At 41.9% G+C, this 25,036-nt stretch overlaps 1 protein-coding gene across 3 annotated transcripts in view; it reads right to left on the reverse strand.

The window, feature by feature from the left end:
* LOC118661375 (high density lipoprotein binding protein) overlaps window positions 1-25,036 on the reverse strand; it is an 81,716-nt gene that overhangs the window by 51,435 nt on the left and 5,245 nt on the right. Inside the window, exon 1 of one of the 3 annotated variants that reach the window (XM_036319391.1) lies at window positions 23,926-24,019. The exons of the other annotated variants lie outside the window; for them this stretch is intronic. The gene's annotated coding sequence lies outside the window, so the exon portion shown is untranslated. Of the gene's footprint in view, window positions 1-23,925; window positions 24,020-25,036 lie in introns of those variants that run through there. 3 annotated transcript variants of the gene reach the window in all.

Genomic DNA, 25,036 nt, shown 5'->3' on the forward strand with positions numbered 1-25,036 from the left:
TTGTCCTAACAGCTTTACCTAATCGCATGTTAGAAAAGTAGACAGACCAGAGGCTGTCTCCAAGGTCTGATACTTGCTGGCAGCCCTGTGTCCATAGGAATGGTGCTAAGGGAGGGTGTTCAAGTGGAGCTCCCATCCTGAATGCAGAGGGCGGGTCAAGGGAAAGAACAATGTTTTCAGCCCCCTCAATAACTGAAATATGCCAATAAACTCCTTTTATGATTAAGCTTATACTTAGCTAAAATTATAAACTGTAGTATCAACCCAAGTTGATTTGTCTTAACACTGAACATATCAAACCCAGGCTCCTTCTTTGACTCATTGTACATTTATTTGACAGAATGTACATTTATTACCATACGTACATTCAACTCAGCAGCTTGTTCTCTAAAATAAAACAGTACAAGTTCAGATGAGATACGACTGCTGTGGCCCATGGTTTCCCTCACATGGCTTTGTTGCTCTTCCACTAATTCTGTCAATATCACTTCTTTACAGGAATGATAACTTAGAAGTTTCCTCAATAACACTGTTCCTCTTATTAGGTTCACATATTTTTCTGTAATTTGAAAATACAGGCGTCCCCCATGAGAAGAGACTGTATAGAGAACACCAAGCTTGTTGTCAGGACACAAAAGTTCACAATCTTGCTCGGATACTGTCTGGGTTACCTTGGCTAGATATTTAAGCTTTCAACCCATGTTTCCCATTTGTGAACTTTTGGAGCCTTTTCAAATTGTTAAAAAGAAAGAGCATCTGCTCTAAAGTAGGTATCTCACTGGGGACATCAGCATTTAATCTGACTAAATGAATACATTTAATGAAGTACTGTATTTCAATATTCTATACATTAATTTATAGAATATTGAAATAATCAGCATGTCTTTATAAAGATGAGTAAACAATAATATTTAAAGCCTAATTCAAGAACATGTGTCAGATTAATACAACTTATGTTTTTAAAAAACGGAATGGACAAATGTTAGGTTCAAAATATTAAGTTAATGAATTCCCATAGAAATGAATGAAACACTACTCTTCAGAGCCATGCTGGCCAATGTATACTAGTGACATATGTGTCTGTTGATTCTTGCGATGTGGCTAGCTCACATTGATATATGTTGTTAGTCTAAAATACACACTGGATTTTGAAGACTTAGACAAAAAAAACTCAATGTAAAACATCTTATCAATAATTTTATATTGATTACATGTTGAAATATTAGATTGGGTTAAACAAAATATATTATCAAACTTAACTTTGCCTGTTTATATATATTTATATTTTATTTTTTTATTGATTTCAGAGAGGAAAGGAGAGGGAGAGACAGAAACATCAAGAGAGAGAATCATCGACCGGCTGTCTCCTGCACACCCACCTTGGGGATTGAGCCCACAACCTGGGCATATGCCCTGACTGGTTCATAAGTCAATGCTCAACCACTCAGCAACACTGGCTGGGCTCTTTTTATATTTTTAAGTCAGACATTAGTAAATTTTAAATTATACCACTATATGCAGCTGTTATTTGAACAGCAATGCTATACGGTTTGGTTTCCCAAACCAAAGCAAAAATGTAATCTGACAAAAAAGCTTTTCTTACTAATTCAATATATCAGTCTTAGAGGAAAGTATAAATCAATCTATTAGAAATCTCTTGCTTATAATGAATACATTTAGACTAGGGAGAAAACACAAAATGAGTACTTGTCTCAGTCATAAAAATATTTCCTTTACCACAAGCATGCAGGGGTGTGCGGAGCAGGATACAGTATCAAAGACTTCCAGGAAAGAAGCAACCAAGTTTATTTACAGAATTTCTTCCAAGGACTCTAACTCTCATTTTAAAAGTGGGGGGCAAAAGATACAAACATCTTTCACAAAAGAAAACCGAAATTAACAGTAGCATGAGACTCTACATTTCACCTCTTAGTTTGGCAAAAACGAAGTTTGATGGCTGTCAGAAAAGGTGTGGGAAAGCTGGTGTGGCTGGAGGAATAATTACTGATGTGATCTCTTTGGAAAGCAACTTTGATTACAGGTTTTAATTTAAAATACAAATGTTCTTTGCCCTGGCCAGTGTGGCTCAGTTGGTTGAGCGTCATCCGGTACACCGAAAGGTCACTGGTTCGATTCCCAGTCAGGGCACAAACCCAGATTCTGGGTTCAGGCCTGGGTCAGGTCAGGGGCATACAGGAGGGAACCAATCGATGTTTCTCTAAAATCAACAAAACAACATATTAAAAAAAACAACCCAGAAATGTTCTTTGACCCAGCAAGTCCTACTTCTAAGGATTTTTCCCACATATACAGGTATATGTCCAAAGAGAAATGCACTGAGCAAACACATGCCCCGTTAACCATCCTCCTGATGACCTGCCTAGGAGCAAGTCTTCACTCTCCAACACAGGCAAGAACAGATGCCACCCTGAATTCCAGCTCCCCCAAGACAGTCATTGCTTGCTTCCGAACCTGCTCTTGCCAGCACTGCTTGGTAATGTAATTACATAATTTAAAAATAATAATAAAAGAAGAAAATAAGAGCAAAAGAAATAATTCTGTGAATACTAAATTTAGCACACTGGAATTTCTCACAAGGGAAAGTTGCTTTTAAAAAATTATGCAGTTAGGTACAAAAAAAGCTGTAAAATCTCAAGAAATCCCACATTCCCACTACTTTGTGTCTTAAATTCTTGATCCACTTAAAAAAGAAACTGATTCTGAATGTCCTAGAGGACAAGTAGAGTTTATGTAAGAAAAGACTACAGCATCCGGTCAGCAAACCCTCAGACAAACTCTCAGCCCCATATGAAATGACCAGTGGCCAAATGAACATCTTCCCCTGAACCACATATACGGTGCTGTGTCAAGTCTGTATTCTTTCATATGCAGCCGGCTGTGTCAGAGAGCCGTGTTTATATGCATCAGCGTCTCTAGAAGGCTGCTCAAGCCACTGAGAGCAGAAGGGCAGAGCCAGGTACTGACAATCACATGCATTAGCAACTGGGTAAAGGAAGGGGGCATCACTTACTGACCTGAAAAAGCAGCAACTGTACTGTTAAGTTATAGACTGTGAAGCTGGGAGATGAGCACATGGAAAAACAGTATTTATTTAATCTACCCCTTAGCAAAAAAAAAAAAAAAAAAGTGTGTTTTAACAGGTATAGAAATTATGAATGGACTTATGGTGAGTGTTCAAGCCAGTTAACTAACTGCAGCAGGGGAAATCTCTGTGGTATATGATGCTCCCCTCTGAAGAGGGAAACAGGTACTAAGTAGCATGAGCTACTACAAATCAATGAATGGCAGTCATAGAATTTTATGATGTCTGAAGTAAGACTTCTCAGCTATTAATTTGCTTGTAAGGAGCTGCTGATTGCAGAGATGAGACTTGCCATCTGCAAACACCAACACAGCAGCAGAGAAGGGCCAAGCCTGTGGACCGCTTCATGCACACTAAGAATGAGGTGGAGTGCAGGCTGCAGACACAGTTCACCTCAACACAAGAACATATCTGACAGTGAGCACACTTCAATGGACTTGCATCCTGCAAGCACTGGGCAAAGTCCTTCCCACTGGTGCTGTGCTCCCTCCTGGGTGATGGTCTGGCTTAGAGAACTTCTAGGGTCTCCATCTCTAAAACTGTTTAACTGTTTCATTAAAGAAGCCAACCAGTGCTCCAAGGTGGAGATGCATCCAAGTGACCCTGGGGTCACTCCATGTCTGACCTCCATGGTGACACACACAGGTTCCTCGCCACAGCCAGTACCTGCTGCAATGTATGGTGCTTCTGGGAAAAGAAGGACAATAAGGCCAGCCAGGGATGGGAAGGCTAGAGAAAAGGGCTCTGGCAGCCTCACCCCCAGCCCTACAATGAAAATATACTTTTAATCTTCCAACTATAAATCCCATTAATCCATAAGAAGTAAAAATAATTCCAAGTTTGACCTAGGGCAACAATTTCTACTTGAAGATATTTTTCTTCCTACAATTTACATAGAAAAGTTCCATGAGCCGGAATGAGCTTAGCTCATGTTTATAAAAACTTTGCTATGGATACAAAGCTAGCTAAAGCCATGGGTGGAAATACATAGGAATCAGAACCAGTCCTACAAATGTAATGCTTTTCTACAAAAGAAGAAATAAATATCAGAAAAATTCAGTCTTTGGATTCTCTCCTCCTTAGAGGGTAAATCACTGTGGTTACTCTGCTTGTTGACACTGGCCACATCACACCTTTTCACTTGGCCTGTTTCCTCCTTGTTTGTCAGATGAGGATGTGGGACTCCACTCTATCTTCCAGTACCATCTTTCTGAGGCTACTCTATGGAACGCATCTCACGTTTGGATTTAAAGACTTCTGAAAATTCTTAATGATACAGCTGTACGCCCAAGAACTATCTCCACATTAGGGCGCCCTACCACAAGCACAGTGTGCACAGTGCAGTTTTCTACCCCACCTGAGGCAGGCAATGGAGAACCTGGCCTCAAGCAGGCCGCCGTGCTATACGAGCATCTAGGAGCAGGGACGAAGATGCTCCACTTGTCGAGAGCCAGCAGGGCAAGAACTGTTAACCCCACTATTAGAAAACCAGCACCAAATAAAGAGGGACCTAAGAGAAAGATGATCTGTCTGTGGCTCCACAGGGGGCCAAGGACAGGAGAGGGACAGCACCAAGAACTAATGAAAGCCGCTGAGGCCAGCTCCAAGGCAACATGAAGCGCCACTTGGGACGAACTCTGGCTGCTCTGTGAAGGGACTGTAGAAGGCAACCACGGAAACAGTGAGAATAAAACACTAGCAAAGTCTGGAAATAACAACTTCCACATGGAGGTAACTGAATGAGTATCATGCTATGTCCACACAATGAAACAACATGCAGCATAAGAGGGTAGGAAAGCTGCACACAGGACCATACGTGGTCCCTACGGCACATGGTTAATGACAAAGGGGGAAGGACATGCAAAGTGAATCAGAAACACACATTTGTATGTCAGTTTATAGTTGCAAAGGAAACAACGGGAGAAGGAAAAAAAGGAGGGGGACAGGGATAGAAGACAAATGTTTCTGAATATACCATGATTTTTACAGCTTTGCTTTGAGAATCACATAAATTAGAAAACAAACTCCAAAACTAAAAATGCCCCACTCCCTATCTTGAGGCTGATCACACGGTGAGTTCAGTCAGTGGACAGTCACTGAGCCACATACTATTAGTTCTGCACAGTTCTCTGTACGTTCAATGCACTTCAATAAAGAGTTTACTATCAACAAAACCAAGAGCTGGTTCTTTGAAAGGATAAACAAGATTGATACACCTCTAGCCAGGCTCACCAAGAAACAAAGAGAGAGGACCCAAATAAACAAAATCAGAAATGAAAGAGGAGAAATAACAACAGAACCCATAGAAATACAAAGGATTGTTAGAAAATACTATGAACAACTCTACTCCAACACACTAGACAACCTGGAGGAAATGGACATATTCCTAGATAAATACAACCTTCCAAAACTTAACCAGGAAGAATCTAAAAATCTCAATAGGCCAATAACTATGGAGGAAATCGAAGCAGTAATCAAAAAGCTTCCAGCAAACAAAAGCCCGGGGCCAGATGGCTTCACAGGGGAGTTTTACCAAACATTCAAGGAAGACCTAAAACCTATCCTCCTCAAACTATGTCAAAAGATCCAAGAGGAAGGAGCACTTCCCAGCTCATTCTATGAAGCCAACATCACCCAAATCCCAAAACCAGATAAAGACAATACAATGAAAGAGAATTATAGGCCAATATCCCTCATGAACATAGATGCCAAAATCCTCAACAAAATCCTAGCAAATCGGATCCAGCAGTACATCAAAAAGATCATACACCATGACCAAGTAGGATTTATCCCAGGGATGCAAGGATGGTACAATATCCGCAAATCAATAAATGTGATACATCACATAAACAAATTGAGAGAGAAAAACCACATAGTCATATCAATTGATGCGGAAAAAGCATTTGACAAAATCCAACACCCTTTCTTGATAAAAACTCTCAGCAAGATAGGAATTGAGGGATCATACCTCAACATAATAAAAGCCATATATGACAAACCCACAGCCAACATCATAATCAATGGGCAAAAACTAAAACCATTCCCCCTAAAAACAGGAACAAGACAGGGATGCCCCCTCTCACCACTCCTGTTCAACATAGTACTGGAAGTACTAGCCATTGCGATCAGACACGAAGAAGAAATAAAAGGCATCCAGATTGGAAAAGAAGAAGTAAAACTGTCCTTATTTGCAGATGACATGATACTGTACATACAGAACCCTAAAGACTCCATCAAAAAATTATTAGACTTAATAAATGAATTCGGCAATGTAGCAGGATACAAAATTAATGCTAAGAAATCCATGGCATTTCTTTACACCAATAGTGAACTTACAGAAAGTGAAACTACAGAAGCAATCCCATTTACCATTGCACCAAAAAAATTAAAATACCTAGGAATAAACTTAACTAAGGAGGTAAAAGACTTATATGCTGAAAACTACAGGACACTGAAAAAAGAGATAGAGGAAGACATAAACAGATGGAAGAATATACCGTGTTCATGGATTGGTAGAATCAACATCATCAAAATGTCCATACTACCCAAAGCAATTTATAGATTCAATGCAATCCCCATTAAATTACCAACAGCATATTTCACAGACCTAGAACGAACGTTCCAAAAATTCATCTGGAATAAAAAAAGACCCCGAATAGCTGCAGCAATCCTGAGAAAGAACAAAGTAGGTGGGATCTCAATACCAGATATCAAACTGTATTACAAAGCCACTATTCTTAAAACAGCTTGGTACTGGCACAAGAACAGACATATAGATCAATGGAATAGAATAGAGACCCCAGAAATCAACCCAAACCACTATGCCCAATTAATATTCGACAAAGGAGGCAAGAGCATACAATGGAGTCAAGACAGTCTTTTCAATAAATGGTGTTGGGAAAATTGGACAGATACATGCAAAAGGATGAAACTAGATCACCAACTCACACCATACACAAAAATAAACTCAAAATGGATAAAAGACTTAAACGTAAGACGGGAAACCATAAAAATACTAGAGGAATCCACAGGCAGCGAAATCGCAAACATATGCCGAAGAAATTTCTTCTCTGATAATGCTCCTAGGGCAATGGAAACTAAAGAGAAAATAAACAAATGGGACTACATCAAAATAAAAAGCTTTTGCACAGCAAAGGAAACCATCAACAAAACAACAAGAAGACCCACTACATGGGAGAACATATTTGCCAATGATACCACCGATAAGGGTTTAATTTCCAACATTTACAGGGATCTCATGAAGCTTAACAAAAGGAAGATAAACAATCCAATAAAAAAAATGGGCAATGGACCTAGATAGACACTTTTCGAAAGAGGACATACAGAAGGCCGAAAGACATATGAAAACCTGCTCAAAGTCACTAATTATACGAGAGATGCAAATCAAAACGACAATGCGTTATCATCTCACACCTGTCAGAATGGCTATCATCAACAAATCAACAAACAACAAGTGTTGGAGAGGATGTGGAGAAAAAGGAACCCTTCTGCACTGCTGGTGGGAATGCAGACTGGTGCAGCCACTGTGGAGAACAGTATGGAGCTACCTCAGAAGACTAAAAATGGAACTCCCATTTGACCCAGTGATCCCACTACTAGGAATATATCCCAAGAAACCAGAAACGCCAATCAGAAAGGATATATGCACCCCTATGTTCATAGCAGCACAATTCACCACAGCTAAGATTTGGAAACAGCCTAAGTGCCCATCAGCAGATGAGTGGATTAGAAAACTGTGGTACATATACACAATGGAATACTATGCTGCGGTAAAAAAAAAGGAACTCTTGCCTTTTGCAATAGCATGGATGGAACTGGAGAGCATTATGCTAAGTGAAATAAGCCAGTCAGAGAAAGATAAATACCACATGATCTCACTCATTTGTGGATTATAGAGAACAACATAGACTGATGAAAAGGGACAGACCCAAAGACTGAGAAACAGCAATCAGGCTATCAATCCCCAGAAGGAAGGTAGGGGAGGGCGGGGGTAAGGGGAAGAGATCAACCGAAGGACTTGTATACATGTATATAAGCCAAACCAATGGACATGGACAACGGGGGGATGGGAGCATGAGTTTGTGTGTGGGGGGGAGGTTGGGGGTTAATGGGGGGGATGAGGACACATTTGTAATACCTTAACTAATTAAAAAATAAATAAATAAAGATTTAATTAAAAAAAAAGATATTTAAAAAAATAAAATAAAATAAAATGATAAATTAGAAAATAAAAAAAAAAGAAAATGTATCTTACATTTTGTATATCACATTGGTGATATAGCCTTCAGAGAAAATGTAACTGTAAAACACAATAATTTGACAGTATATTCCAAGTGAGACATATCCTAATAATATGAGTATTTTATTCTAAAAATATTATGTCATAAGGTGACTAGGTAATCAAGTTAATATCCTTAAAAACCAAGGTTTTTCAGCATAATTAAAAGATATACATTTAAGTAACAACCATATAAGTTTTTACTGAATGGGAACTATCTACACTCAAAATTGTTTCCCAGGCCTGTATGCTATGAGAAACAACACAGCAATAGTGGGTACATCCAGACATAGACTATGGCATTCAAACACCACTCCCCACTAAACGAAACCAGGGCACCTTAGAGAACAGCTAGGTCCGGGGCAGAATATGGACAAGACGGGACATCTTGCTGAGGCAGAAAGCAAAGAAGCAGTCACAGACTAATGGGGCCACATCCAAAGAAGAGAAGCCAACTTGGGGAATAATAGGAGTGTCAAAATATGACCTCAATGGGTTGAAACACAATTCTATACTAGTACATATACACAAGTTTATAGTACCAGGGAGGAAAGCCACAAAAAGGCATTGTCACTTTGGAAGTTGCTAGTCCCAATACATTCTAACGTTAAGGAACGAAATCTTCATTTCTCCTTCCTCTCCAGTATGAACTGTATTTCAGTGTAACCAGAATTGATGATAAGGGAAGTCTTCTTTACACAGTTTGACCTCAGAGATACTGCAGGTTCGGGTCCTGACCACCGCAACAAAGCAGGTACTGCAATAAAGCGAGATGTAATCTTTTTGCTGGTGGAATCTTGCCTTCAATTTGTAAAAAAAACAAAAAAACACCCAACATCTATGACATGCAATAAAGAGAAGCACAATAAAACAAAGTGTGCCTATGTAAGAATGCCAATTAATAAATGTATAAATAGAATTAGAAAAATCTCTATTTTGCAATTGCCAATTGTGGGCTAACTCATGGTCCCCACAGACAACCAGGTCCTTCGTCCTGAAGCCCATGAATGTTACCGACAAATTAAGTTATCGGTGGGACCTAAATGTAATCATAGGTGTCCTTAAAATCAAAGAGTACTACTTCTCAACATCTACAGAACGCTGCCAAAACCACACTCAGAGGATGAATCAAACTTGTAAATTTCATTATAAGAAAGAATTAAGATAAATGCACTAAGCATTTAAGTCAAGATAGAGGGGAAAAAATAGAAGGAATAAATAAAAGAATTGGTGAAATACAAAACTGAAACAAACAAAAAACAGCTGAGTTAATCAAGCAAAACCAGAGTCAGTTTCTCTGGAAAAACTCAATTAAAAAGCAGTTAGTTCTGCTCTGGCCCGTGAGGCTCGGTTCGAGTATCCTCCTGGGCACCTAGATGGCGGGTTTGGTTCTCAGTCAGAGCACATACCCAGGTTACAGGTTCAATCCCCAGTCAGGGTAGATTCAGGAGGCAACTGATCGATATCCACCCCCCGCCCCCCCCCCCTCTCTAAAATCGATTTTTTAAAAAGCAATTAGCTCTTTTCAGTCTGACAAAGAAAAGGAAAGAACACACCGAATCCAAGCTCACAACGATTATTCTCACCCTGTTCTGAAATAAGAACTGTGCTACAAATGGCAGTAATTATACCTCTGGGTAGATCCCAAGGAAGTCAGAGTTTCTTTGCCCCAAGGGGGCCCCATAAATTATTTTTACATCTCACTGGCATTAATTGGGTTCTGAGGCCATTAAGGGACCAATAACTGTAGTCAAGGGGACAAGGGGATGGGATATGACAGACACAGCCAAACAGGTCTACCCATGCAGCTGGACCATTTCATCAAAAACATATGGCTTGCACATGGTGGTGGAAAAGAGTGGCTCCCAGAGGAAGATCATGGCACTGTTTCCCTCCCCAAAACAATGAGTACATCTGCAGAGAGAAGAGATTACCAACTAACTACCATGTAGTTTACAAACATGTAAAATTTTAAACAGAACACCAGCCAAATAAATCCATACTAAATTTAGAAAATAAGCCCTCAGAACTAAGTAGGATCTGTTTTAGGGATTCAGTAAGGATTTATTATTATTATTTTTTTAATTTACTGATTTGACAGAGAGAGGAAGGGGGAGGGAGGGAGGGAAGGAGGGAGGGAGGAAGGGGGGGAGAAACATTGATTTATTGTTCCACTTAGTTATGCATTCACTGGTTGATTCCTGTATGTGTCCTGCCTGGGGACTGACGTCACAACCTTGGCATATCGGAACAACACTCTAATCAACCAAGCTACCTGGCCAGGGCAAGATTCAGTATTAGGAAGTGTATACATCTCACATTTATAGCTCAAAGGAGGATAATTGAACAAATATGCATGACTGATAAATGGCCATTTAAAAAATGGCCAAAAGACTGATGCAATTCAGCATCTATTCCTTGCTTCCTATGGAATTTAATATCAGGAATAGACAGAAATAGCTATAAAAATAATATTGCCCCGGTCTGGCTAGTGTTCTCAGTGGTTAGTATCAGTCCTGCACACGAAAGGGTCTTGGGTTTGATTGCAAGTCAAGGGCATCTACCTGGGTTGCAGGTTCAATCCTGGCCCCAGTCAGGGCACACCCAGGAGGCCACCAATCAATGTGTCCCTCTCACATTGATATTCTCTCTCTCCCTGCTCTTCCTCTCCCCTCCCTCTTTCCACTCTCTAAAAACCAATGGGAAAAATATCCTAGAGTGAGGATTAACCAAAAATAAAATTTAAAATATTGCCCCAAAGTAAAATATATTTAAAGCTAAAATTATCCTACTGACACTAGTAACAAAATGGCAAAGATGTCTACTGTTGTCAGACTGTCAATCATGCTACCTAAAATACATAATTAAGCAAAGAGAAGACACCTCTACTATAATGAAAAACTAGTCAGCAGGAAGGATGGACTAGGCAAAACATACACACAGACACACACATACACAAGGTCCAAATCATGGAGATGCCAAATCGCAGCCCAGGAGACTTCTCACAAAGATGTCTGTTCTCTCCAAGTTCAGCTACACCCCCAAGGAAATGTCAAATCTCTGTGGTAGGCTGAATAATGGCCACCCAAAGATATCAAGTCCTGATTACTTGGAATGTAAATGTTACCTTACTTGGGGGGGAAAAAAAGTCCTTCTAGATGTGATTAAAGATCTCGAGGAGATTGCCTTGAATTGTCTGAATGGGTCCTATAAGGCCCCATAAATGTCCTTATAAAGGAGAGCCAAAGAGCCCTGGCTGGGTGGCTCCGTTGGTTGAAGTGTCATTCCATAAACCAAAAGGGGGTGGGTTTGATTCCCGGCCAAGGCACATACCCAGTCGGGTTCAATCCCCCAGTTGGGGCTTGTATGGGAGGCAACTGATTGATGTGTGTGTCTGTCTCTCTCTCTCTCTCTCTCTCTCTCTCTCTCTCTCTCTCGGCTTGTATGGGAGGCAACTGATTGATGTTTCTCTCTCTCTCTCTCTTTCTCTCTCCCTCTCTTTTGAATCAATACAAAAAAATTATATTAAAAAATAAGAGAGTCAAGAAACATAATGCAGAAGAAAAAGCTGTTAAGAAGACTGAGGCAAAGATTGGAGTGATGCAGCCACAAGCCAAGGAATGAGGGTGGCCACCAGAAGCTGGAAGAGGCAAAGAATTCATGCACCAGGTCTCTAGTGTGTGTGTGTGTGTGTGTGTGTGTGTGTGTGTGTGTGTATGTATATATCTATATCTATATCTATATCTATATAGTAAAACAATATATATTCCTATAGCTGTGATTTCAATCAATATCACAGGGTTTGTCCCAGTGCCCCCAGAGGGAGTGTGACCTTGCCAGATTTTAGATTTGTAGCCCCCAGAAACGTGAGAGAATTGATTTCTGTTATTTAAACAGAACTCATGTGCACCTGTGAGTTTATCTTTTGATACAAGTGCCATTTCAAGTCAGCAGGAAGGATGGACTAGGCAATAAAGAGATTTAGGCCAATTTGGTATCCATTTTTTAAAAATATAAAGGGTGATCCTTACCTCACACCATAGTCCAACATAAATTTCAGCTAAATTGGAGATGTGGAGGTGAACAGTTTCGCCTTGAGGAGTTAGAAGACTGAGGAGGAAAAACTGCAACCAGGGGGTGCAAGCACCTAATGATGACTCGGACTGCAGACATCATCAAGGAAAGTATTAACCCTTTGCGGTCGTTTGTCTATTCTTAGCCACCAAAGCTTTTTTACCATTCCGGTCGTATATCTGCTCTCAGCCACCACAGCAAGGAACCGTACGAATCTTAACTCTATTCATTCATGTATCAGTTCATAATTTCTCTGAAAGCTCTTAAGTGTCTAAGCGACCTTGTCACGAACCAAAACATTGCCCCGACAAATCGGAGATATCGAAACTCAATATAAACAAGCGCGGTTGTTCCACACTCGCCATGCAAAACACCGTGGGGAGTCAGTCACCTTTTGAGAATGAAGAAATTGACAAGCTTCGGAGATACTTCGCAGAATTTCAAATAAAGCTTTACAAATTACATTTAACTGTAATTAGGCATTCTCGCTTGTTAAGATATTTCAAAATAATACTCCAAAATGGGATCGATTTAAGAATTTTTGCGGGAGGAACCAAGATGGCGGCATAGGTTAACGCCGGAGTTTGCTGCTTTGAACAACTACTTCAAAAGTGAAACCAAAAAACGGAAGGGACAGCACCCAGAACCACAGGAACGCCGGCTGAGTGGAAGTCCTACAACTAGGAGGAAAGAGAAACGCATACGGACACTCAGAGGAGGCACAGTGCTGAAGTCAAATTCTGAGGTGCGGAGTGCGCAGAGCGGGCTGGCGGCGGAGGGCGCGGTTGGAGTTTTCAATCGGGAGGGAGTCGCAGACTCTGAGCTCCAGATCCGGGTGAGTCTTTAGGGACCCAGACTCAAACGGGAGAAATGGGACTGTCTGGCTTCGGTCAGAGCGAGTGCAGCTTTCTCTCCGAGCTTTGCAGCGGGTGCTGGGACTCAGAGAGGCAGAGCCCCTGGGGACAGGACTGAGAGCCGCCATAACTGCTCTCTCCGGCCCACCCTGTTGATCCTGTTCGACCTGCCCCGCCCAAGCCCTGCACTGAGGCATTTGCCGGATAGCCTCAGGCAAAGGCTAGATTAGCACCTCCCTAGAGGACAGAAGTTCTCTCACTGCTGACACAGCTGATTCTCATAGCCACTTGGCCTGGAGGTCAAACCCTCCCTGGAATTAGCTACAACAATCAAGATTTAACTATAAGACTGCGAACAAAGACCACTAGGGGGTGCACCAAGGAAGCATAACAAAATGCGGAGACAAAGAAACAGGACAAAATTGTCAATGGAAGATATAGAGTTCAGAACCACACTTTTAAGGTCTCTCAAGAACTGTTTAGAAGCCGCCGATAAACTTAATGAGATCTACAAGAAAACTAATGAGACCCTTGATGCTATATTGGGGAACCAACTAGAAATTAAGCATACACGGACTGAAATAACGAATATTATACAGACTCCCGACAGCAGACCAGAGGAGCGCAAGAATCAAGTCAATGATTTGAAATGCGAGGAAGCAAAAAACACCCAACCGGAAAAGCAAAATGAAAAAAGAATCCAAAAATGCGAGGATAGTGTAAGGAGCCTCTGGGACAGCTTCAAGCGTACCAACATCAGAATTATAGGGGTGCCAGAAGATGAGAGAGAGCAAGATATTGAAAACCTATTTGAAGAAATAATGACAGAAAACTTCCCCCACCTGGTGAAAGAAATGGACTTACAGGTCCAAGAAGCACGGAGAACCCCAAACAAAAGGAATCCAAAGAGGACCACACCAAGACACATCATCATTAAAATGCCAAGAGCAAAAGATAAAGAGAGAATCTTAAAAGCAGCAAGAGAAAGAAACTCAGTTACCTACAAGGGAATACCCATACGACTGTCAGCTGATTTCTCAACAGAAACTTTGCAGGCCAGAAGGGAGTGGCAAGAAATATTCAAAGTGATGAATACCAAGAACCTACAACCAAGATTACTTTATCCAGCAAAGCTATCATTCAGAATTGAAGGTCAGATAAAGAGCTTCACAGATAAGGAAAAGCTAAAGGAGTTCATCACCACCAAACCAGGATTATATGAAATGCTGAAAGGTATCCTTTAAGAAGAGGAAGAGGAAGAAAAAGGTAAAGATACAAATTATGAACAACAAATATGCATCTATCAACAAGTGAATCTAAGAATCAAGTGAATAAATAATCTGATGAACAGAATGAACTGTTGATTATAATAGAATCAGGGACATAGAAAGGGAATGGACTGACTATTCCTGGGGGGGAAAGGGGTGTGGGAGATTCGGGAAGAGACTGGACAAAAATTGTGCACCTATGGATGAGGACAGTGGGTGGGGAGTGAGGGCGGAGGGTGGGGCGGGAACTGGGAGGAGGGGAGTTATGGGGGAAAAAAAAAGAGGAACAAATGTAATAATCTGAACAATAAAGATTTAATTAAAAAAAAAAAATACTCCAAAATGGCAAAAAGAAAGTTACCGAAAGAAGTGTACTACGAATCTGAAAGTAACGATGAAGAGTTTTATTTTGGCACCTTGAATGCTGACTCTGACGTAGAAAGTGATAATGTTTGTAGTGATTCTACTAGTAGTGACGTAGTTCCAAAAAAGAATTAATAAATCTTGTTTATCCTTCATAATCTTGCATGTTATGTATCACTGCTCTTTCAATGGAAATTAATTCCGACCAGTACAACACCCATGTCCAAATTTAATACGACCGCAAAGGGTTAACTCATTTGACCCCAAATGCTTAAGAATTTTATGTAGCAGCCGAAACCGGTTTGGCTCGGTGGATGGAGCATCGGCCTGGGGACTGAAGGGTCCCAGGTTCGATTCCGGTCAAGGGCATGTACCTGGGTTGCGCGCATATCCCCAGTGGGAGATGTGCAGGAGGCAGCTGATCGATGTTTCTCTCTCATCGATGTTTCTGGCTCTCTATCTCTCTCCCTTCCTCTCTGTAAAAAATCAATAAAATATATTTAAAAAAAAAAAAGAATTTTATGTAGCAGAGACTATCTAGTAGAGAAGTTAGAATACAAATTCTGTTTTTCTCTACTTGAAAAACATCTGAATAGGCTAAGACATATCAACACACACTGCACATAAACACACAAATACACATTCCTTCTCATTTAGCCCTTACTCTGAGATCAATAAATATGAACAAAAGTGATGCAGTTTGTGAAATGGTTAAGAAAAATATGCTCCTTGACCACTGAGGAAGTGTAAAATTATAAGGCATTTAAAGACACATAACGATAGATGTATACATGTATAATCCAGTTCAGCCATCACAGTGCGAAGAAGCTGCTCTCCTGAAGTACCTGCAGAACATGGCAGAGGTACGGTATAATACATACAGGAAGGCACACAGCAGCACTATCCACAGGCAAAGAACTGGGAAGAACACAAGTGTGCATCAGTGAGGAAATGGTTACTACACAGTGGCACATCAAAACCACATGACAAGTGTACAGTTACCAGCAATAAAGTGCTGGCTCAGGTAATAGCCTGGAGAGGGAAAGACAGTGCACAGGACTTGGTTTTTGACAACTGGGACATGGGCTTCCACATAAGAGGCTGTCCACACAGCTGGGGTATCAAGGCTAACAGAGATGAAGAGGGCAGAGGGCATCTGTGCAAGAAAGGGAACAGCAGCATGAGACTAACACATAGAATGACTAGTCAAATAAATATAGTAGGAACACCAGCATCTAGGACTGTCACTGTTGGAAAAAGGAGTTACTGATTTAGAAAGGGAGAAACTGGGACAGACCCTGTGGTATTAATTGAAATCACAGCTATAGAAATATATATTGTTTTACTATATACATATATATTAGAGGCCCGGTGCACAATTCATGCACAGCTGGGGGGAGGGGTCACGGGAGGTTGCGGGGCCAACTGGCCACTGCAGTGTGCGTCATAGTGACCGGTCATTCTGTCGTTCCGGTCGTTTAGCTTTTATATATATAGATGTTAAAATAGACATGAATATTATAACAACACAAGAATTTGTGTACATGTAAGTATACAACACGCACTCTGCAGCTCTGACCACTGAAGGTCTGCATGCACTGACACCACAGCCACCACCTACCTGGTGCCCAGACTCTGCTGAATATCAACTCTTGTAGAAAGAAACTGGGTTTCCTTGAAGAGAAGGCTGATTCCAGGTCTGGACAGGTAAGTCTATGAAGAGCCCAGAGTATCATGTGGTGCCAGAAAGCGTCAAGAGCTAAATGGATATGGGAACATATCAGAAAGACACAAGCTGGCCTTAAGGGGCTCCCAGTGGCCAAAACTGGACAATATGAGAATAAAAATAAATAATGATAATAAAGAATAATAACTAACTCAATAAAAAGGAAAATTGTTAGCCTGTACTGATATAAATAAATAAACTGAAAGTTTGATAGAAACAGATATTTAGTTTTAAAAGTACCTTCCCACTCTATACTTATTAATTACAAAGACCTCACAGTGGAGAATCCTGGCAGAAACCACCTTAATCAAGGGATCAAAGCAAACATTACTGGTAGTAGGACAAACTGAAATTGTGTGCCATCAAACAAAATACAAAGCGAAGAAGTCAGCTTCCCTCCTGTGCTAGTCCAGCCAGAGGCAAAACCTGAATTCAATCAAAAGAAACTCCTGGGTGCACGATGCAACATACAGATGATGTGTCATAGAATTGTACATTTAAAACCTACATAATCTTATTAACCAATGTCGCCCTAATTAATTTGATTTTTTAAAAAAGGAAAGGAAAACACCAAATCCACACTGAGGGACAGTCTGCAACATAAAAGCCTATAACCATACAGGTATCGAGGTCAGGAACGCCAAGAGAAGATGGAGTAAATGCCCCAGTGCGAAGGGGACTAACGATACCTGACAAGAAAATGTTAGCACAATTCTGAGCTGGGTCCTTCTGGTGGGATGTAAATGGGTCTGAATGCAGCAAGGCATCCATGTTAACTCCCTGAGCTGGATGGTGGTATGTGGTGAAGAAAGACAGTGTTTTTGTTTGTGGGAAACACTTCAATATAACCAAGGGATGATGAGGGTTCATGTCCCCAGCTTACTCAGGGGTTCAGAAAAAGTGTTTTGTGCCACACTCACAACTCCTCTATAAGTACAAGACACTTTTTAAAAATTTAATGGCAGATAGTACTACTTTTTTAATTAGAAAAAATAAACGCCTTCATTTGGAGGGGGGGTGGCAAGTGACATTAACCATTCAAGCTCTAAGTCAAAATCCAATTTTAATTAGATATGTTTCATCATGAGAGCAACTATTAAGACCAATGCACTGTTCACCCCCATTTTATATAGCACAACAAAGTTTTACCTCCATTTGAGGGTACTGTTATGATACTAAAGTCTGTTACACATCATTTGTTCAAAGTTCATGAAAGCAGATTTTTGAGCCATAAGAAGTGTTCCGTGGCTGTCAACCCACAGCCTAGACATGCATAGCAGCACCTTCCAAATAACTTCAAGGTGCACATTAGGACCCCCTCCAGCTCGTCCCCAGGACCTCTACTCTCAGTGTCCTATGAACAATTCAGACACCACGTTCAGAGGAGAGAGCACAAGCCACTTGTCTGAGCCAGCCAAATGCAAACTACACAACATCTCTAGCAAAAGGCAAATTCAGAGACACTAGCACATGGAGCCACCCATGTCACACCAAAGGAGCACTGCCCATGGACAGAGGAGTGGCATGTGGGCTGGGTGAGCAGGGTGACCATGTTGTCAACAAGCAATGGCTTAAAGGAAGGAGCCCTCCCCACACATACCTACCACTGCAGGATTGGCGTGAGAAGATGAGCGAAAGTACATTTTGGAATTAAAATATTCTTGTAAGAAGCTCCCTAATGCCTCCCAAGTAAGTTCTGAATCAGCTAAGAGGAAAGTAGCCTTCAGTAAAGTCATACCCCAGCTGATAGCAAAAACCTACTTACCCTACAAGTCAAGTACAGTGAGATCTGAGGGACCTGAAGACCCATAGATTGGCACTGAGTCCTTTGCAAACCATTTCCTACTTGAAGATTTAGTCCTGAAACTGCCAGCACAGCCTGAAACCAAAAGGGCCTCTCTTGGAAGAAATCAAGGGCTGGATTTCACGCACACACTCTCCAACTCACAGAATCTTTGGTGGCTAAGCATCCATCCAGAAGCCCCAACCAATAAAGGACAAGAAGGAGAGGTTGACATGCCACACTGCTCCTAAGGCAAAGGCTCTTTCATAGCTCAAAGAAAAGCTGACTCTCCCCCAGTAACACCATCTTTTTCTGTTTGCCTAATCTTGCAGACAAGAGCTGCACTTACCAATCTCAAGTGGATGTGGGAGTTATCTCCAACACCTGTATAAACTAAGGAGGGATCCCCAGAGCACAAAGTTGGAAGGGTTGCCCTGACTACAGCCGGCTCTTGTCTGGACGTTCCAGAGACCACAGGGCCACGCCTGGGAGCCAAGGAGCTCCTGTGTACAGGCAAGCCAGGCAGCAGAACTCATCACCGAGCAGGCACAAAGGCAACAGAACTCTGGTCTCAGGGGCCTGCAGTCAACTCCAAGCACAGGCAAATGTAGCAAAATAGAAGCTTTGTCTCAAAAGATATTGTATTCTTCCAATTAATCTCACACACACTGATTTAAACCAGTGCTACAGGACCACCTAACTCATCTTCTTCTTATCAAAGTCTAAACAGTAAATACAATCCAATAATTCCATTTGGAAGATATTTACAAATGAGCTAAGTATTAATAAAATTAGAAACCTAATATGTAAGAGTGAAATGAAGAGCAACACACATTAATTACAAAGTAAAACCTGTCAGGATAATACAACATATTTGATTTTGTCCTCCCCGCCTCCCCCGCAGGCAACAATGGTGGGAGTTCCCTCTAGTCATCGCCTAGTAGGTCCAGGAGCCAAGGCACCATCTCCAGCATAAAGAACACCAAATGAGGAACACCATCCAGGAACATGCTTCCAACTACTATCAGGACGGTATAGCAGAAAGACAAAAAAAGACTGTGTAAGGCCATCCTTTCCTCTTTCATTTTTAATTTCTAAAGAAAAAAAGAGTTTTAGAGAGGGCAAAAAGTTTTCAGCCCTATATAACATGGAATCAGACACCATACATTTTATATTGAGAGGAAGCCCTGAGGGCAGAATGATGTCACTCACTGCAACCCCAAAGTCAAAAAATGCCAAATACATGCCCTCTTTCAAAAATTATTTCTTTTAACTCTATACTTTTTTGGTTTCCTCTTTCCCCCTGACCTATTTGTTCCAAGGGGTCTGGTCCTTTTGGGATAAGGGCAGTTTTTCTAGCTTGGCCATACTCCCTAAGGCTATCTGTTGTGGCAACCTCTTGAGGAGAACAGCTCTCTCCAGAGCCTCCAGATGTAACTCTCCTGACAGGTGAGGAGCGGTTGCCATACAGGTAGTTGCTATCAAGGCACCTGCAAGAAGACTGCTTTTACTCTCTGGGGAACCATACACCCAGAGCTCTGCAGGATGACTTAGAGCCAGGGAGTAGGAGAGAGCTCAGCCACCAGGCCCTCCTGTGCCTGACCTGAGCAGAATCAAAGAAATTTCCATTTCCATTGCCCTGCCTCCCAGCCCCCATTCACGTAACTGCAGCCACCCAGGCCAGGTGATTCAGGGGCCTAACTCAAGGCTCCTCACGAGAGGCACCAACACCAAGTTCACAGCACCAAACTTCCCAGAAGGGCACATCAGTTTCTGCCGGAGAGTAACGACATATACTAAAGGCACCCAACTGAGGCTGAAGTTATTCTCCCACCAGGAAAAAACCCACTGGTCCAGCTGTGCTGTGTCTAGAAGCTTTAAGTGCGGTCGCTGACCCCATGGCCAAAAAGAGTGTATCCTGCTCATGAGCAGCCGGTCAATGAGAGACCTGAGCAGTGGGGACACTAGGCAGGATGCTTCCTCACTTAGCAGAGCAAGAAGAAGAACTACTGTTCCGCTTCAGAATTTTTTTTTTTTAATAATTCTTTTTTTAAAAAAATATATTTTGAGTTTTTACAGAGAGGAAGGGAGAGAGATAGAGAGTTAGAAACATTGATGAGAGAGAAACATTGATCAGCCGTCTCCTGCACACCTCCTACTGGGGATGTGCCCGCAACCCAGGTACATGCCCTTGAATGGAATCAAACCCGGGACCTTTCAGTCCGCAGGCCGACGCTCTATCCACTGAGCCAAACCAGTTTCGGCCGCTTCAGAAATTTGGTCCCCAGCTCACACACCCCAAAAGAGATGCTAGCTGGTTAGACAAAGGGATCATGCTGATAATAAAGTATGTCTATAGATACACTGAGCTCTGAGTGGACTCAGCAGCAGCAGCTCTCCCGTAGGCACATGGTCAGCACACTCTGCTTCTCAGCAGTCTGTCAGTCCAACCACATCCAAACCTCCAGAGAAGGCTGCTCTGCAAAGGTAGCTGCTGAAGCCACAAACCCAATGGCAGCTAAAACACACAAGAGCAACACTTTGGGGCCTGTCCTTTGGACAGGCTTGTTTCTACATCCAGCATCTCCCTCAGAGCCTAGGAGGCAGCAGCCCATTATAATCCACCTTAGGTCAGAACATAACAAGTATTCAGAATATTCCCTTTTTAGCAATCAACACAGTCCTATCGGTTCACCCCCTCAAAACAAGCACAGGGTACCTGCCATGACCAGGTCACCTGCTACGCCATGGGGTCCCAAAACAAGTAAAGATACATAGATGACTTAGCCTGTGACCCAACTGGGGGTGGGGGCAGGTAAGAACAAGAGACCTGGCTCAGGCAGCCAGAGATGATACAACTAGGTCCAAACTGAAATAAAGTCTCCTGACTCCCAAGTCCAGTGGAGGATTCCTGTAAACATCCAACCCTCTGCCCTGTTTGGGCTGCTGCTACAGGATGATGGACACACTAGTCCAGCAAGAGCCTAGAGTAGAAAGCCAACCCCTGAAGGTGGCCGCACATAGACTGAAAGCAGTCACCTACAGGTTACCGTGGAAATTGTCCCTGAATACATTAGTTCTGGACTTTGATTTGTTCACTTCCTTACCTGGACCCACTAATGAATATGTACTTGATGAAAAATACCTGCTTGATGACTGAATAAATGAGAGATATTCAAAATTATAAAGGACACAAGACAAAATTTCAGTAAGGATTTTCTATTACCATTACCCTTGTGAATATCTGTGACGTTGAGGACTCCAACAGTGCATGTGATACAGCCCCAACTCAGCCACTCAGGCAAGCAGCTTCACCTGCCAGCCTGAAAAAATGGATCTACCACCTAGAGCCCTTTCAAGGACTGACCCTGGAAAGCAGGGCTGCTCAACCTCAGTGCCCCTGACCTTTTGCATGAGACAATTCTTCGCTGTGGGGCTGTCCTGGGCCCCATAGGATATCACACACCTCTGTCCTCTACCCAGTGAATGCCAGTAGCACACCTGAGTCATGACAACCAAAAGGTCCCCAGACATTGCCATATGTTCTCTGGGGACAAAATCATCTGACTAAACCATTGCTGGAAACAAAGGGCATGATGCTTGGTATGTGAGAGGGAAGCAAAGAATAAAAGCTTTAATAGGCAAAGCTTTTTGCATCACTTGCGCACCCTTGAAACAGATCAAAGTGAGATGCTGTATGAGTGACTATCTGCTCCAAGTATCATTCTTTCAAACTAAGTTACTGATAAACTGAGTTGACCAAGAGTTCAGAGCTATCAAAGGTAGGGGGTGAGACCACAGAGATTCAGCTTCTTCTCTTTATTATTTTGTTAATCCTCATTGGAGGATATTCTTCCATTGATTTCCAGAGGGTAGAAGGGAGGGGGAGAGACAGAAAGAGAGAAGCATTGATGCGAGATAGACACATCAATTGGTTGCCTCCAGCACCTACTGCACTGACTAGGGCTGGGGATTGAGCCCGCAACCAAGGTACGTGCCCCTGACCTGAATTGAACCCGCGACCCTTCAGTCTGTGGGCTGACGCTGTATCCACTGAGCCAAACTGGCTAGAGCTCAGAGCTCAGCTCCTTAATTTTAAAAGGAAGGAGCTAAAGTCCTACAGATTAGGAAACACCCAAAGTCCCAGAGCTGATGAAGAGTAAGTAGGTCCAAACTGAAATAAGGTCTCCTGACTCACAGTCCAGGAAATATTCAACCCTCTGGTAAAAGCACTAATGGCCAGCAATCTACACCTAACACACAAGCACTGCTGTATATACACTTACAAGGCCCACCTCCAGGAACATCTGAGAATATCAGTTCATACAAATAAAAGGCAAACCTAAGAGGGTTTTCAGAAAACACTTATTTGAAAAGAATTTATACTGACTGCTCAATGGCACTTGCTAACCAGGTTTTTCTGCACCACCAACTTCCTGCCTCTCCTCATCCAGACAGGGCCTGCTGTACCAGTGGTGGGGTGTTGGGCACAGGTTCGATTCTGGTCAAGGGCAGGTACCCTGGTTGTGGGCTCGATCCCTGGCCCCTGTCAGGGTGCATGCAGGAGGCAAAAAATAGATGTGTCTCTCTCACATTTATGTTTCTCTCTTTCTGTCTCTCCCCCTCTCTTCCACTCTCTCTAAAAATCAATGGAAAAATATCCTCAGGTGAGAAATAACGAAACAAAAAACCAACAAACAAAATGGCAATCCTTCATGATTCTTCCCCAAAAACTATCTCCAAAATTATGGCTTTATCTAAGATTTTTATTGGATATATTAATACATGGTTTAAATCAAAACAGGATCACATTAATGCAGTGTTTCACCACTTGCTGCACTTAGTTCCATTAAAAAAACGCATCATGCCCTGGCCGGTGTGGCTCGGATGGTTGAGAGTTGTCCTGTGTACCAGAAGGTTGCCAGTTTAGATTCCCAGTCAGGGCACATGCCCAGGTTTCAGGTTCAATCCCCATTCAGGGTGCAAAAGGGAGGCAACTGATCTATGTTTCTCTCTATCTCCCTTCCTCTCTCTCTAAGGTCAATAAAAACATTTTTTTAAATGCATCATGCTGTCTTTCCAGGTTTTATACACAAATTGACCTATTAGCAACTGCATGAAATAGGATGAACACAAATCCCCTGCTGATGTTGCTTTCCCCCCCTTTTTAGTGATTACAAATGCTGAAGAGAATACCATCTGCCCACCTGAGCCTGTATCTCCACAGGACAAAGTTTTAGAAATAGTTACATGATCACGAGGGGTACATGGATAGGCACTGCCAAAGCAGATGAACCCCCTATAAGCTACACTATTCACACTCAAATCTGCATTAACCTGGCCCCTCACCCTTGATAACTAACACAGTCATGCTTATTTTTCCAATCTGTAGGGAAATATGATTTTAATGTCAATTCTTTGATTGTCAGTGAAAGTAAAATCTTGCTTTGCTTACTGGCCATCTGATTTTCTTAACCGAGAAGACGAACCTATTCACAACCTCTGTCCACTTTTCAGCCAGGGTATTTCAGCACACATTAGATGAAGCAAAATCCATGGCTATGCAACTAAGGAGAAAAGCAAAGAAAGAACTATAAATTTCAGTGAAACTCAAGTTGTAAGCTCAAAAGAACATTGCTAAAGGGCACCCAGGCAAAAGTGATAAGAAAATATTATCAAAAGAGATATGTTTTGCCTTTCATGCCCTGGTCAAAGGCTATGGAGGTTTTTCTCAGGAAAGGGAAATAGAATCTTTCACCTGGGGACACCTGTTACAATGGAGGGTGGGAAGCCTTTCTGAAGACAGAGGGAGTAAGTACTTCCAAAGTTACTGCTGAGTTTGTAGCCTTCTCCTCTCTTGGCCCCCTGAACACAGGCAGCCAAGCAAGAGGCTGGAAAGTTTTTTCTGGATAATCCGAAGAGACCCAAAGAAGCTGACAGGATGTTTTAATGGCCCTGCCAGGTGCTTCTAGGCCAGTGGTTCTCAACCTTCCTAATGCCGCGACCCTTTAATACAGTTCCTCATGTTGTGGTGACCCCCAATTTCATTGTTACAAACTGAACATAATTAAAGCATAGTGATTAATCACAAAAACAATATGTAATTATATATGTGTTTTCCGATGGTCTTAGGCGAACCCTCTGAAAGGGTCGTTCGACCTCCAAAGGGGTCGCAACCCACAGGTTGAGAACCGCTGTTCTAGGCACAGGCTCAGGAGCTCTCTGAAAAATGTGCAGGCAGGGGAACATCCCAGATAGCCCATAAAGGCTCTGATCAAAGGCAAAATCCCCAAACAAAAAGCAGCCTGAAGGAAACAATGACTTCAACTTTAAAACTCATTAATGTCTTCAGATAAGAGGAGATACCACATCCATGAAACAAAAACAGGAGGTTATAAATTAGGAATAGAGAGAATAAGAGAAAGCTCTTTGAAATAGAATGAGAAAAACTCAATAGAAGGACTAGAAGATAAAGTTGAGAATGTCTTCCAAAAAGAAAATAGAACACCTAAGAAAATCAGTGTCCATTCAGAAGCTCTAAGAGTTTCATTCTAGAAAGAGAAAGT

Source organism: Myotis myotis, unplaced genomic scaffold (genome assembly GCF_014108235.1).
Source record: "Myotis myotis isolate mMyoMyo1 unplaced genomic scaffold, mMyoMyo1.p scaffold_m19_p_8, whole genome shotgun sequence".
In the NCBI taxonomy this organism is placed as follows: Eukaryota; Metazoa; Chordata; class Mammalia; order Chiroptera; family Vespertilionidae; genus Myotis; species Myotis myotis.